The sequence below is a fragment of the Protopterus annectens genome, chromosome 4.part1 (assembly GCF_019279795.1).
Source record: "Protopterus annectens isolate FY-2018-M chromosome 4.part1, PAN1.0, whole genome shotgun sequence".
Lineage (NCBI taxonomy): Eukaryota > Metazoa > Chordata > Ceratodontiformes > Protopteridae > Protopterus > Protopterus annectens.
In genome coordinates this window covers 63,165,986-63,183,569 of record NC_056734.1, presented here as the reverse complement: position 1 = coordinate 63,183,569, position 17,584 = coordinate 63,165,986, and positions in this window count along the sequence as shown.

Genomic DNA, 17,584 nt, shown 5'->3' with positions numbered 1-17,584 from the left:
AATGTCAGTCACTTTCAAACAGTTTCTGAAATAGCAAAGCCCTGTGCAGAAATAGTATTCTGTTATGATCTGTAAGTCACTTTGTGGCAACACTCCCCTGTGTAGAACTACTAGTAAATTTATGCTGTCACTTTGTGAAAACAAACTCTAAGAATAAAGCCCTGTGCCAAAGTAATACTGCATTATGATGTCAGCTGCTTTGTCATAACCTCTGAAGCAAAAAAGTAATGTGCTGATCTGATATTGCATTATGATGTCAATCATTTTGTAATGACATTGAAGCAACAAAATCTTGTGGAAAACTAATACTATCTGAAGACACCTAAGTCAATTTCTGACACCTGACTCCATCAACAAAACCTGATGTAGAACCAGTACTGTATTCTGATGTTAGTCAATTTGTGACCGCACTCTGCAACAATAAAGGCCTGTGCAGAAATTATGTTAAATTCACTTTGTGACAGCACTCTAAAATATGAAAACCCTTCAGAGAATTATTACTGTGTTATGATGTTTAACTCATCTTTAAAACAATTTGTAACAACAAAGGCCTATACAGAACTAGTAGTGAATTATTGAATGTCATTTTTGACAACACTCTATAACAACAAATCTTTGTGAACAACTAATACTGCAAATGAAGTGTAAGTCAGTTTGTGACAGTACTCTAATACCAAAGGCCTGTGTAGAAGCAATTCTGCATTATGATGTCCCTGTGACTTTATGATACCACACTAGGTTCATAGGTAGGCACTAGGCTATCGGCCCAAGGGCCTCAGTAAGCCTAGTCAACAAGGTTCCCTGGCTTATGCCCCCAAAAAAGTTATTTTCCTGTGCCCCTGTCAAACAGAGCCACAGAAGTGATCCACTGGGTGTATTTCCTATTTCCCATCCACTCATCAAGATTTTTCTTGAAGCATGCTAATGAGGAACTTTGCTTGACATAGATAGGTAGCTTGTTCCAGAGTATGGGAAGTCTCCGGGACAGGAATCTATCCATCCAGCATGTCCTGTTTATTGTGGTGACAGGGTTTAGATCCCTAGAGCATGTAGCTTGGAGGGATTGGTATTTATTTAGGTGTAGCATGTTCAACAGCTCTGGGTTTGACATAGCTTTATATGTTAGGCAGAGATCACCTTGGAGTAGGCGATATGCTACGGAGTAAAGCTGGAGTTTTTTTAGATGGTCTGCGTAGGGCATCTGTTTGAGGCCAGTAATCCTCTTTGTGAGGTATTTCTGTTGCCTTTCCAGTTGTTGTAGATGTCTTGTGAGGTACATACCAAAAGGGGCATTGCACTCTATAATGGGGTCTAATGAATGTCGAGTAGAGGAGAACAATGACCTCTTTTTTCCTGGATGAGAACCCTTTTGTGATGAGGTGTGCAATGTGGAAGGATATTCTGTCTACTGTGGTGATGTAACTATCAAAGAAGAGACTACTGTCCACCTGGATCCCAAGGTCTCTTATCACACATTCAGTGTTAAGTAGACTGCCACCTATGTGGTAGCTCATGGGTACAGAGTTTTTACCAAAGGGGATGACAATGCACTTTTTGGCATTGAGTTCGAGGCCATGGCTCTGACACCAGGCATCTGTCTCAGTGAGGCCCTTCTGTAGGATGTTCATATAATTTGGGGACTCGACTATGGCTTCTTGTTTGCAGTCATCTGCGAACTTCATTAGCCAAAGGCCTTCTGTGTTAGCCTGTACTTCAGAGAAGTAGATACCAAACAGGAGAAGTCCCAGGTCTGAACTCTGTGGTACTCCACTTGTCATTGGTTTGAAGTCAAATTTGGAGTCTGCAACTTTTACAGTGTGGGTTCTGTCGGTTAGCCTGTTGGCAACCCATCTTGTAACGTAGGGAGTTATACCTAGGTTAGTGTGTTTAGCTATAATTCTATAATGGGGGATGGTGTCGAAAGCCTTGGCGAGGACAAGATAGGCTGAGTGAACCACGTTACCCTCTTCTACGGCTTTGGTGATTGCCTCAAAGAAGTCAATCAGGTTCTAGAGGCATGATCTGCCTTTCACAAACCCAAACTGGGTGTGGTCCAGAGTCTGGAGGTTACCAATGTCTTTGCTTATGAGTTCCATGATGATACATTCCATGGCCTTGCAGACCAGGCTCATCAAGCTAATAGGGTTATAGTTCCTGGGATCAGTGGTGGCTCCCCTTTGTGGAGTGAGGTAACTGTTGTTGTGTGCCATTCAGTGGTCACAAAGCCTGATGTGAGGCTATGATTGAACATGGTGCTTAGGTGGGGAGCCAGTTCGTTCTGAAGTTCATGTAAAATGCAGCCTGGGATGTTGTCCGGTCCCATGGATGCTGTGTCTTTTGGCTTTAGAGAGTGCAGCTTTTACCTGTGTAGTTGTGATTACAGGGACTCTGCATTCTTCCTGTATAGATATGGGCCCTTTAGGGGGTGGGGGGTAAAGTTAGCACTGAACCTATCTGCCAGGATGTTGGCAATATCAGTTGGTTCTGTAATTTTCATGCCATTGTGCTGTAACACAGAGCAGATCTGGGTGTTGCCATTGAGATTCTTGACATAGCTATAGAATGCTTTGTGGTTGTACTTAGAATCAGTAGTGATTTTGTTTTCATAGCTAGCTTTGGAGGATCTTATAAGGGATCTCAGCTTCTTACTGAGGCTGACCAGGGAGCTCCTCCACTCATGGGATTTTACTTTCTTTTGCAACAGTTTCTTCCTTCTGTTGTAGAGTTTGTTTATGGCAGGGGACCACCAGATTGGCTTCCTTTTTTTGGAGGATAGCGTTTTGGTTCTGTTTGGGATAGCACGATTCATGCACTCATGTAAGTGCTTATAGAGTGCATTTGCGTAGGATTCAGCAGTCATAACTGTATTGTCCATCTGCATCGGTGTCATGAAGTTCGCCACTTCTGTCTTAAGCATGAAGTTGGCTTTGGAGAAATTTTTTACTGTGGTTTCCTTAATGGGGGGTGGGGGTGAGATGTGGATATCTAGGGTGATTAGCTTATGGTCAGATCTGACCAATGAGGAATTGACTACAGGTGTGGAACACCGGTCACTCATCTTGGTAATGACTAGGTCTAGGATATTGTTGCCCCTGGTGGGGGTGTGGATACGTTAATCCAGGGCATTGGAATTTATGAATTCAAGAAAGTGTTGAGCAAAGGAGTTGGTACATGAGTAGTTTTCCCAGTTAGTGGTGGGGTAGTTGAAATTGCCCATTATTGGGGTGTTTGGTTGAACCCTAATATTTTCTAGTATATCAAGAAAAGAAAAATGGGAATCTTGGGGCATGGTGGGGGATCTGTAGCAAGCTACAATTTAGATTGCAGATTTGCCCAGAGTTAGTTGCACTTAAATAACCTCAGATGCATTATGCTGAGCAACTTGGAGGTATGGAAATCTTTAATGAATATGGACACACCTCCACCTTCGGTGTTCCTGTCCAGGTTAGATGTCCGAAAAGTGTAGTATGAGTTATAGCCTGGTAATGCAGGGGTGCTCTCTGGAGCCTTAATCCAGGTCTCAGTCACTGCACAGATATCGTTGTTCTCCGTTTTAAGGAGTGCCTCGAGGGAGTGCATTTTGAGATTTAGACTTCTAGCATTGAGTAGCATTACCCTCAGGTTTTTGCTTGCCTGTTCCTCTTATGGTGGTGAATTTGTCATTTGAACCTTGCCTACAAAATGCAGTATAGGGGTGGCAAGAGCCTTAGCCAGTATCCGGAATCCCTAGGGGTGACAGGTGCAGGCCATTTCTGGCAAAGCATCGTGGTCTGTCAACCATGTTGTCCCAGGCAGACAGATACTGGACCCCCTTAGAATGACACCAGAAGCTTACCCAATTGTTGACGGCAATAATTTTCTCCTTGTACTATGGTATTATTATGGGTGATGGCAGGATGCTACTCAGGGCTAGGGTCATACCTGCCTGGGCAACAAGATTGGAAAGCTCTTCCGTGTCTCTTTTCATGTAGTCCAGGGAGGTACATCTCAGGTCGTTCACAACAACATGGACAATGATAGAGTCAAATTTGTACTTGTGGAGTGACCTGAGTGCCTGGATTTTGTGGCGGATCCTGGCACCCGACAGGCAGTTGACAGTAACCTTCTCCTTGTTTAGCCTGGTGAGTGGGATATCATTGTGCCTGACTATAGAGTCACCTATGACTATTGTGTTAGGTACGTTGTTTTGCCTTATTGGCTGTGGTTGAGTGGCACTCTGAGTCTGTGAGCTATGTGTCATTTAGTTTGTGTTGGGAGGTGGAGGTTGCTTGTGTTTCTGCTTTGGAGGTCTCTGTTGCTTGAGCATATTATTATTGAGAGCCTCCCCAAATGTTTTTGTGTTTCCATGTGTGGATTGTGGTGGTGTAGGGTTAGTGGGTGTTAGAAAAATATGTATTAATGTGTGTATTAATAATATGCTTAGTGCATTCAGAGCCTAAAAGAGTTAACACATTTATTCTTTTTCATACTGCACAAATCTGTACAAACTGCAGTTGCCTTTTGACCTTGTACTGTCAGCTAAATCTTGCTTGTGCCTTGGAAATTTACTGAGAGGCAGATGATTTCTGCTTGCGTTAGGAAAATAATGAATAGAACAATACTGCTTATATGAAACTTAGAGAGGAAGTTCCGCTGTGCCATGAGAACATACACAGCTGTAGAAGTAATAGATAATTAGGACAAAGCCTGCTTGAAAATATAAACTGCAATCAGCATTTGCTTGTATCTGTATTATAAAAGTACCTTGAAAAGTAACAGTTTACAATATATGCTTGTAATTGAAGTACTGGTCACCAAGGCCAGGTTGTTCTTCTAAAATGTTTCTCACAAATCTAGTCATGTCAGCAGAAAATCTGAAGTAACACCTGCTGTAGAACAATGCTTAAAGTTGTGTTTGATTACGTCAGCTTAGAAGGCCATGTCTTGTAAAACAGTATAAGAATGAACATACTTCCTGTTAGTAGTTAGACAAATCCTTGTATTTGCATGTTTTTGTCTCTTTGTTGCAAGTAAATTAAAGTGCCTTAACTGAACCTTACGTGTATTGGTCTTTGAAGTTTTTTCCTTTAACAGATTGGTCCTTCGGACTGGAAACCTTCACTTCACCTCGGATCAGACAGGCCAGGAGGCTTGAAACCGTACAGGGAAGAAACCACATCGGTTCTTCTTATTTGAAAAGTCCTCCAACTGAATTGTCGTACAAAAGAGGCCAGCCATTTTCTGGTCTGCGACTGAAGGACGGGTTTACTCGAACCAGGTGATCAATCACGAAGGCTCAAGTAAGGTGAATCTACCTTCTTTTCTGTTTTAGATCAGGGACTAGATCTGTATTTACTCTGTTAGAGACTTTGTTTATAAGTCAGGGACAGAAAGATTACTGTTTTGTCATAGATCAGGGAAACAGAGCAGGTAGGCAGTCATTCTGAAGAGACTATAAAAAAAAACTGTGGTACCATGTAAAAATAAGGTGTTACGTAACGATTAAAAGGGTAGAACAAAATGGGTAATAATTGTACAAAAAGGTCCCAAAATCCACCGTTAACTGAAGATGCGAAATACATGCAGTCACAGCGTGCTGATAATATTAAATATTACTCAAAATGGGTTAATAAATATGAATTTGATGGTAAACTAGAAAAATCCTCACTTGTCAAACTTGTCAGACAGCTTAAAACCGATTCTAAAGGTCGGGTAAAAAAGCAACGTCAATTAGGAATTCCTCAGGCACACAGGTGGATTGAGGAAGTAAACCGAAGGGAACAAAAGAATAATAATTCAAAAGCAATGTTTTTAGATAAAGAGGACAATAATTTAGAATAGCATCAGCCCCTCCACCTCCCTTACCAGAATATGAGGCAAGTGAACAAGTTAGTCCACCCCTGCGATATCCCACTGTCACTATGAGTAGAGGCACTACAAAAGCGAACCCGTTTGTTAGAGATCCCGTCGAGACCAGGTCTCGAACACGGGCAGGAAACTCAAAAGGGGACATTGAGTTATATCAAATGGGTAGAAATTCACGATATATGAGTGAAGAAGAAATGTGCCCACTTATAGAAGTGCCTAATCCTCAGGCAGGGCAAGAAGGACAGGACTCAACTATTCTAGTGTATAGACCTTGGACTCCGGAAGAGATCCGGAAAGCCACTGAGGGAATTCCCCATCCAAAAGTTAATTTTATAAAGTTCTTAGAAGCTTTGTAAGGAATGAGGCTGAGTTATAATTTAAACGGAGAAGAGGTAGAAAAAGTAGTCAGACAAATTGTGGGACCAGATTGGCACATGATTAGTGGTGACTGGAATCCTCGTGATATTGCGCTCAGGCCCCTCCCACATAGCAGGGCAGAGTTAGACAACAGAGTGAAAGGTCTTACAGACCGAATCTCTGAGAAATGGAAACCCAGGGCAGACTGGACTTGCATTAATCAATGCATCCAACAAGAAGGTGAGACTGTTGACAGGTATTATGCCAGACTGTTAAAATGTTTTAATAACCATTGTGGAATGCAGGTTCCTGAAGACCAGACACATGATTCCCCATATAAGCAGCAGTTAAATAATGCATTTTTGAAAGGCAGTATTGCACCCATAAGCAGTTTCATTACAAAACACATGGTAGATCATCGTACAAGCAGGTTACAGTCATTGCTTGAATATGCTAGGCATGCCGAAAGGTATTTTAATAGCAAAAAGAAAAAGAAAGCACAAGTATTTTCTGTAGAAGATGGAGCAGAAGTATATGTAGTACAGTCCGGGGAAAAGGGCAAGAAAAATGCCCAGGGAAACAAATAATCTGATCAACGATCAGAGGACTTTGAAGGGCGAAAGTAAAGGGGTGAATGTTTTAAATGCGGTAAGAAAGGACACTTGGCAAGGGATTGCAAGAAAAATAAGAAGGCAACCATGGAGGACAAGGAGGGTGAGGACTGACTACATGGTAGTCAGGAATCACTAGAAGGTGATAGCAGAGAAGGGACAAATGAGTATGTGATAGAGGGAGTGGAGAATGTGACAGAAGACATAGAGGAAGTGCAAGAAGTCATGGATAGTGAAGAAAATGAAATATTAGATTTGGCTTTATTGAGCTTAGAGCTCTATTTAGCAGACACAAAACCAGAAGTCACACTCCTGGTAGAAGGAAGGGAAGTCACATTTTTGTGTGACTCAGGGGCCTCACGGACCCTGGTACATCCCTCCAAACTGCCAGAGAACTCAGAGTCACCTGATTACATATTAGTGAAAGCAGCTAATGGACAGCTGTATCGGGAGCCCCTCTCCCATAATATTGTGATAACTGATCCTGTTTCAGGATTGACCCAGAAAAGCAAAATTGTTGTTTTTGCAAAATGCCCAGTAAACCTCTTGGGCAGAGACCTTATGCAGCTATTTGGTATAGCAGTAGTTCTGACTATGCAGGATATGGAAGCACAGCGACAAATTGATACCTTTGCAGTGCAATCGGAGGGTGGAATGTTTTATTGGTACAGCCAGGACTTGGTTACGACTGGTCCAAGAGTTGATGAACGTAGTCATTAGCAAGTTCCCCTCCCTTGACATTGATAAACAGCATTTGTTGTACTGTACTCTGTATTATTGTAATACACCAGGACCTGATAAGGAATATGAGCAAGAATTGTTTAGAAATCGTGCAAACAGATTGGTATTAGGTAATCTGTACTGGGACACAGAAGGGAACAGTGTAGTCAGCTGTTCATTGCCCCAGGAGTTCTTTGCACTCTACAAATCTAATCGATTACCACATGTTAGCTTAACTAAGGACAAAAATGTGAAATGGGTAGACTTGGGAGAAAAAGTCACGAGATGGGAGAAACAGACAGAGTTAGAACTGTCAGAACAAGTAATACAAGTGCAGAAGCTGAATTGGATAACCCAGACCCACCCAGCTGTACACTTGCAGTCTAGTAAGCACAGCTGATTAGCACTCCTATTGAAGGTGGAAGAGAATGCCTTACAGAATATACCAGAAACTCTCTGGTCAACAGGAAAATCAGATGTAGGACTTATTCGTACAGTGGGACCAGTTACTATTATGCCAAAGTCAGCATTTAAACCACAAAAAAGACAGTATCCTTTAAGAAAAGATGCACAGGTAGGAATCAAACCTATTATAGCAGCTTTACTTAAGGAAGGGGTGCTGGTGGAATCTCCTGATTCACCATGTAACACACTCTTATTTCCTGTTAAGAAAGTGAATGGGGAGTGGCGTATGGTCCAAGATTTACAAGCTATAAATGACACAGTAATACCAAAGGCACCTACGGTGCCAGACCCACACACCCTGTTGAATGATTTAAAACCTCAACAGAAATATTTTTCTGTGGTAGACATCAGCAATGTGTTCTTTTCGATACTGATACACCCTGATAGCCAGTATTGGTTTGCATTCACATTTCAGGGGAAAAGGTATACATATACATGACTACCGCAGGGATATTGTGAAAGTCCAACAATATTCTCACAAGAAATGGCAAGCAACTTGACGGGGTTTACCCCACCGAGAGGTAGTCAGATTTTGCTTTATGTTGATGATATCCTGCTGGCGTCCCCCACCCAGCAAGATTGTAAAGACGACACTATAGCGCTATTACAATTTTTAGCCACTGAGGGACATAAAGTAAACAAAAATAAACTGCAGCTTTGGAAAAAACAAGTTAAATACCTAGGATATGTAATATCCAAGGAGAGTAGAACATTAGATGAGGACAGAAAAATAGCGATTTTACAAGCACCAAAACCCACTACCAAGAAGGAAATGATGTCCTTCCTGGGTACGACTAATTTTTGTCGGAGTTGGATTCCAAACTATGCCTTGAAATCTGCACCACTGACGAACCTGATTTATAAAAAGCCTATGGAAGCACAGGATTTGTTACAATGGACACCAGAAGCAGAATCTGCCTTCTGCAAACTGAAACAGTTAATAGCGTCCTCACTAGTTTTGGGATTACCAAACTATCATAAACGTTTTTTCCAAACTGTAGATTGCAAGCAAGGTTATATGACATCAGTGTTAACACAACAGCATGGGGACAAGCAATGCCCTGTTGCTTATTATTCATCACAACTGGACCCAGTGGCACGGTCTTTACCTCACTGAGTACAAGCAGTAGTTGCAGCTGCAATGGCAGTACAGGCGTTGGCCTCAGTAGTGTTGTTCCACCCTCTCACATTGAGAGTGCCTCATGCAGTCGCGATTATTTTACTGCAAGAAAAGGTAGCATATCTTTCCCCTGCTAGGCATCTTTCCTGTATGACTATATTGTTGAGCCAACCTCACATGACAATTGAATGATGTACAACTTTGAACCCTTCTACATTGCTCCCAACCCCTGCAGATGGCACACCACACAGCTGCCTGCAGGTGATTGAGCAAAAGACACTGCCTAGAAAAGATCTTACGGATGTTCCCTTGGATGATGCCGAGGTGACATACTACGTGGATGGCTCATGCAAAAGGGGTCCTGCAGGACAGAACCTAGTAGGATATGCAGTAGTTTCTGACACAGACATTATAGAAGCAAAATCTTTACCACACAGTTTATCTGCACAAGCAGCAGAATTGATTGCCTTGACACGGGCATGTACCTTAGCAAAGGGTAAATGTGTGAACATTTTTACTGACAGCCAGTACGCTTTTTCTACTGTACATGTTTTTGCGCAACAGTGGAAAAATCGAGGAATGATAACATCTACTGGCAAACCAATTAATCATGCACAGTTTATTTTAGATCTTTTAGAATCTATTCAGTTACCTCAGAAAGTAGCTATTTGTAAATGCATAGCTCATACCAAGCAACAGGATAGGATTTCAAAAGGTAATGCGAGAGATGATACAGCTGCAAAGCAGGCAGCTTCAGAAGTATTTCTTTTGAATGTAGAATTACAACCCTCTGAGATTTTAGACTTAGAAATGTTAAAAACAATGCAGACACTTACTACAAAAGCTGAAAAACAAAGATGGGTAAAACAAGGAGCAATTCTTGAAAAGGGGCTGTACATCTCTAAAGAAAGGAAACCAATATTGCCATCTAATTTGTTTAGATATGCAGCTTTGTTGAGCCATGGGCAGAGCCATGTCTCAACAGGGGGGATGGTACAGCTGGTGAACCAAGTGTTCACGACATATGGCTTCTCAAATTACTCTAAAAAATTATGTTCGTTATGTCACACCTGTAATAAACATTATGCACAAGGGGCGTTAAAGCCCAAGCAAGGGAGTTTCCCTACACCACCGTATCTGTTTCATACTATCTGTATGGATTTCATAGAGTTGAATAAATGTGAAAATAAGAAGTATTGTCTTGTCATTGTAGATATGTTTTCCAGATGGGTGGAAGCCTTTCCGACTAAAAATCCAGACGCTACAACAGTAGCCAAAATCCTTGTCAAAGAAATCATCCCTAGATTCGGCATTCTGGAAAGGATATACAGTGACAATGGCATGCACTTCGTGAATCAGACCATACAACAGCTAAGTAAATATTTCGGAATTTCTTTAAAGAATCATTGTGCATATCACCCTCAGTCAGCAGGGCTAGTAGAGAGGCATAATGGGATTTTAAAAAGTAAGCTAAGGAAGTTAATATCAGAAACACAGAGAAATTGGATGTACTGTCTGCCCCTGGCACTGTTGAGCATGAGAACTGTTCCAAATGCAAAAGGATTGACTCCTTTTGAAAAGCTCTTTGGAAGGGCTTCTTATATACCTCAGTGGAAATCTCTCATGCCTGCAGACCAGGAAGCTGATGGTACATTAGCAGAGTATATGTGTAAGTTATTAAATTCTAAACATTTGTTGCAGTTAAATTCTGTTTCATATAAAGAACGGACCAGACCGTTAGAAGTGGCAGTGTCCCCAGGAGCTTGGATTTGGCTGAAGGTGGTCAAAAAGAAAAATTAGGCCTCTCCAAAGTGGGAAGGTCCATATCAAGTGCTTTTGTCAACACCCACTGCAGCCAAGATCGCTGACGCACTGTAAATTAGTTAAAGACTTTGAACTAGACAAAATTCTTGTCACATGCCAAGAGTAAAAATGATAGAGTCCAGGAGAAACAGGAATGCAGAACAACCCTTTCCTCAGAAGTATTGCATAATCATCCTGTTAACTGTACTAGTGACAATAATCTTTTTGCTGTGGCCTTTTCTTTTCCCAGCCACACAGACTGAACTGAATAAACGTGAAGCGTTACTCATAAACTGGCATCCAAACTTTAAAACTTACCAGGCAATTAAATATGTGTATACTGAGACTTCCAATGTTTCGAATTGCTGGATTTGCACAGCGTTGCCAACAGCATACAGGGGGGTTATTAATGACTACAGTCCCCCTAGGGGTCAATGAGACCTGGGAGAACTTGATTTATGATACCTCAACCATTACAGCACAGGATAAAATAGCATTGCACTTGTCTGCTCCACAAAAGGGAACTGTGTGTTTTTATAAAAATGATACTGTTCAGGTGGGTTGGAGCAATTGCAATGTGACTGTTCCTTATAGATGTTATACTAAAGGAAACAAAGTAGATCCTTATTGTAATACAAACTATGATTTATTTCTTGGATTGATGCACAAAACACTTGAAGTAAAACATAATTCTGATCTTTATAAACAGCTGTCTATAATTGATAGAAAAATGTTTCATACAGGGCGAGTGTACATTCATAGCAAGGTTACTACTAAAGTAGAGGATTGTTATTTTGTGTGTGGCAGAAAGGCATACAAATGGTTACCTGAGAATTGGTCCGGCAGTTGTTTTTTGGGTTACCTGGTTCCGGCCATACGACACACTGCAGTTTAGCCTAATGGGAAAATTCGAAATGTCCGAGAGGTCATCAAGAAACCTGAGAATCCTGTGGGACGAATCGATGCACGTTGGAAAGACCATCATTCCCTAGGCAAAGGACTGACACACATGGACTTGAGTGATAGTGTTATATCGTGGGCAGGCATATCACCAGCATATGGAGCAGTGAAATCGATCTGGGAGCTGAGAAAACTGTCGAAACTTCTCGAAGTAATGAGCAACACAACTTTTTCTGCTCTCAAATTGGTGACTGATGAACTGAATGCTATGAGAACTGTAGTGCTCCAAAACCGCATGGCTCTCGACTTCACCCTAGCGGCAAGGGGTGGTAAGTGCACTTTAATCCAAGAAAAATGCTGTTCGTATATTCCTGACCATAAACACGAGATAGACAATCATCTTGAGGTGATTCAGCAAGTGTCGGCCATGACCAAACCAGGCCCAAACCCACTGACGGACTTTTTCCAGAAATGATTTGGGGGGTGGGGTACCATCCTAATGAACATCCTGATTGCCATTTGTGTAGGCATGCTCCTACTGGGAGTATGTGTTTGTTGTGGTATCCCCTGCATGAAAAGACTGATTAAAGACCTTATAGACATGTCAGTTTCTGAAACCGTATATCAAAGTACTGAGTTTGAAGAACTGTTAAAAGACTGAAAATGCTTTCATAGGTTTAAACTGAATGACTCTTTTAACTATAAATCCTGAGTGGAAGAGGTTAGGAGAAGAAAACAAACTGTTTCTGCTTATTTTGAAAGTAGAATAAAAGTATTAATAGGGGGGAAATGTTAGAAAAATATGTATTAATGTGTGTATTAGTAATATGCTTAGTGCATTCAGAGCCTAAAAGAGTTAACACATTTATTCTATTTCATACTGCACAAATCTGTACAAACTGCAGTTGCCTTTTGACCTTGTACTGTCAGCTAAATCTTGCTTGTGCCTTGGAAATTTACGGAGAAGCAGATGATTTCTGCTTGCGTTAGGAAAATAATGAATAGAACAATACTGCTTATATGAAACTTAAACAGGAAGTTCCGCTGTGCCATGAGAACATACACAGCTGTAGAAGTAATAGATAATTAGGACAAAACCTGCTTGAAAATTTAAACTGCAATCAGCATTTGCTTGTATCTGTATTATAAAAGTACCTTGAAAAGTAACAGTTTACAACAGATGCTTGTAACTGAAGTACTGGTCACCGAGTCCAGGTTGTTTTTCTAAAAAGTTTCTCCCAAATCTAGTCATGTCAGCAGAAAATCTGAAGTAACACCTGCTGTAGAACAATGCTTAAAGTTGTGTTTGATTACGTCAGCTTAGAAGGCCATGTCTTGTAAAACAGTGTAAGAATGAACATACTTCCTGTTAGTAGTTAGACAAATCCTTGTATGTGCATGTTTTTGTCTCCTTGCTGCAAGTAAATTAAAGTACCTTAATTGAACCTTACATGTATTGGTCTTTGAAGCTTTTTCCTTTGACAGTGGGACTATGTGATGAGTGTGGTGTGGTGCAAGTGTTTATCTTCTCCTCCTGACTGTCAAGTCCAGTCTTGGTTGGAGAGAACTTTAACTCCAGTTTGGCTAGATAAGTGCATCTCTCACAGTTTGTAGTGTTGGGTGGCAGGAGGAGATGGTTGTCTCTATACATGAGGCAACTGCTACATTGCCCCAAGATGTCTAGATTCATCAGATAGAGAGGAGACAACACTAGGAGCTGACCCTTGGATATGCCTGAATAAAAATCTATTTACCTCTAGACAAGTGAGCAAAGTGAGTACAAGAGCTGTTTTTCTCTAAGCAAGTGAGGAAAGTAAGTACAAAAACTGTTTTCCTCTAGGTAATGAGGAAGGTTGAGTGTTGTAGTAATTTGTAGCTTATTTAGTGCTTAGAACAAGTTATGAACAAGTGCTGAGCACGAATAAGAAAATTCAAGTGCTAAAACTAAGAATATGTATCTTGACTAGACTAGTTACAGTAAAGAAGCAAGTGCTTATTTGATCTGTTTCTTTCTGATATTTGTGTACTTTGTTTGCTGTAGCCCAGAAGTTAGTAGTTTATTAGCCATTTTGGGCTAATTTATATCTCTTTCATTTCCCTGCTATAAAAACCGCATTTGCGTGGTTTTGCGTGCCGGGCAGGGCTGGTTAGCTAGGGATAAACTATTCGCAGCTTCACGAAGTCTGCTCTTAAATTTTTCCCTTGGAACTAGACAAACTTTCAACTTAAGCACTCAAACCATTCATTTCAAAGCCCAGCACTTGCTCAAAACTCATAGCAAGCACTAACTAACCCTAGCACTAGACCCCCTCTACTGTCCTGAAGGACAAGGCTCTCTATTCATCCCTACCAGCTAATCAGTAAAACAGCTCACTTTACCTGTTCAGGCATGTCCAAAGGGCAGTTTCATGTGTACTCTCCAGTCCAACTGGTGAATCTGGGCATTTTGAGGCAATGTTACAACTGCCTCATGTACACAGACAACCCTCTCCTCCTACCACCAAACACTAATATATGCGAGAGATGCAATTATACAGCCAAACTGGAGGCAAAGCTCTCTCAACCCAAGACTGGAACTGGCAGTACAGAGGAGAAGGAAAATACTTGTAACTTTCCACCAGTCTCACATAGACCTACTAAACCAACACCGGCAAATAACACACATAAATACACAAATACATACTCGGAGGCTCTAAATAAAAGTCTGCAAAAGCAACAGAGACCTCCAAAGCAGACACCCAAGCAACTTCCACACCCCATCACAGACCATGAAACACATACTTCACATATTCAGTGTGCCATGCAATCACAGCCCTTAAGGCAAAATAACATAGCCAACACACTAGTAATAGGCGACTCTATAGTCAGGCACACTGATCTTCCACTAAATAACCTGGACAAGGAAAAGGTTACAGTTAGCTGCCTGTCGGGCACCAGGATCCGCCACATAACACATGCACTCGGGTCACTCCAGAACAAGTACAAATATGACTCTGTCATTGTCCATGTTGGTGTGAATGGCCTGAGACGTACCTCCCTGGACTACATGAAAAGAGACATGGAAGAGCTTTCTGATCACATAGCCCAGGCTGGTATGACCCTGACCCTGAGTAGCATCCTGCCCTTACCAAGAATGATGCCACAGTATAAAGAAAAAATGATCAATTTCAACAATTGGCTAAGTTTCTGGTGTCATTCAAAGGAGATCCAGTATCTGTCCACCTGGGATGACATGCTTGATAAGCGACGTTGCTTCACAAGAGATGGCTTGCACCTGCCACCCTTAGGCTTTTGAATACTGGCCAAGGCTTTTGCCGCCCCCATAGGGCCTTTTTTTAGGCAAGGCTCAAAAGACAAACCCACCACCATAAATAGCACAAGTAACCAAAAACTGAGGGTAATGCTACTCAATGTCAGAAGTCTAAACCTCAAAATGCATGCACTTGAGGCAGTATGGAGAACATCGATATCTGTGCAGTAACAGAAACCTGGTTTAAGGTTCCAGAGTGCACCACAGCACTACCAGGCTATAACTCATACCATACATTTTGGCCACAGAACCTGGACCGAAACACAAAAGGTGGGGGTGTATCCATATTCATCAAGGATACGCACACCTCCAGGTTAGTGGCACAGCACAATGCCTCAGAGATCATCCATGTGCAACTAACAATGGGGAAAACTGCAATTCAAATTGTAGCTTGCTACAGATCACCCACCATGACCAAGGACCCCCATTCCGCATTTCTGGAGACACTGGAAAATATAAAGGTCCTACCAAATGCCCTAATATTGGGTGATTTCAATTACCCAAATATTAACTGAGAGAACTACTCAAGTACAAACTCCCTTGCCCAACATTTCCAAGAATTTATAAACTCAAATGCCCTGGATCAACTGGTCAACACTCCCACCAGAGGTGACAACATATTGGAACTGGTCATCACCAACATGGGTGACTGGTGTTCTACACCAGAGGTCAAACCCTCGCTGGTTAGATCAGACCACAGCTAATCACTCTGGATATCCACATTCTGCCTCCACCCCCAATCAAGGAAACCACCGTGAAAAACTTTTCAAAAGCAAACTTCACATTACTTAAGACCAAGGTGGAAAGGTTCACAGCCCCCATGCTAAAGGATAATGCTGTCCAAGCTGCTAAATCCCTTACAAAGGCACTCTGTGAGCACCTGCAAGAATGCATGGATCATGGTATCCCAAGCAAAACCAAGACTAATTCCTCCAAGAAAAGGAAACCAGTCTGGTGGACCCCTGCCATAAACAAGGTAGACAATAGAAGGAGGAAACTAGTGCAGAAAAGAGTAAAATCCCAAGAAGAAAAGACATCCCTGATCAGTCTCAGCAAGAAACTATGATCCCTCATAAAATCATCCAAGGCTAGCTTTGAAAGAAAAACTGCCAAGGACTCCAAAGATAACCACAAAGTGTTCTTTAGCTATGTCAAGAACCTAACTGGAAACTTTCAGATCTGCTCTGAGTTAGTACAGAATGGCACAAAATACACTGAACTGACTGATATTGCCAACAGTCTGGCAGACAGGTTTAATGCAAACTTCACCCCCCTCTCACCCCCTAAAGGACCCATAACCATACCAGAAGAATGTAGTGCCACAGCAATCACTGACACACAGGTTAAAACAGCCATATCCAAACCCAAAAATACAGTTCAATGGGACCAGACGGTGTCCCAGGCTGTGTCTTACATGAGCTCCAAAAATGAACTAACCCCTCACCTAAGCACACTGTTCAAACTCAGCCCCTCTACAGGCTACATACCCATAGAGTGGCACACAGCAACAGTTATCCTGCTCCTCAAAGGTGGAGCCACAACAGACCCGAGCAACTATCACCCTATAAGCCTGACTAGCCTGGTCTGCAAGGCTATGGAGTGCATCATCATGGAATTCATCAACAGAGACATTGGGAAGCTTCAGATATTGGACCCTACCCATTTTGGTTTTGTTAAGGGCAGATCATGCCTCCTAAACCTGGTGGACTTCTTTGAGACAGTTACCAAGGCTTTAGACAAGGGAAAGGAGGTCCACGCAGCCTACATAGACCTCACAAAGGTTTTCGACACCATTCCCCATTCTGGTATTATAGACAACCTTACCAACCTGAACATAAACCCCTACATCATGAGATGGGTTGCCAAATGGCTCATGGATAGATCCCGCATGGTGAGAGTTGCAGGCTCTAGGTCCAACTCTAAACTAGTTACAAGTGGCGTCCCCCAGGGCTCAGTCCTGGGACCCCTCCTGTTCGGTATATACTTCTCAGAGGTACAGGCAAGCACAGGAGGACTACAGCTGACCAAGTTCACAGATGACTGCAAACTGAGGGCCATAATTGGCTCTCCAACTGATACAGACATCCTCCAGAAGGGTCTCACTGAGACAGATACCAGGTGTCAAAATCATGGCTTCAAGCTAAATGCCAAAAAGTGCATAGCCATCCCCTTTGGAAAAAACAAAGTACCCACAAACTACCACATACAGGGTAGTCCCCTAAATACAGAAAATGTAATAAGGGATCTGGGGACTCAAGTAGATAGTAATCTCTCCTTTGATAATCATATTGCCAAGGTGGTTAGAAAATCCTTCTATGTGGCCCACCTAATCACAAAAGGGTTTGCATCTAGAATAAAAGAGGTTATTGCACCCTTCTGCTCATCACTCATCAGACCCATCATAGAGTACAACAGCCCATTTGGGATGTACCTTACAAGACACCTGCAACA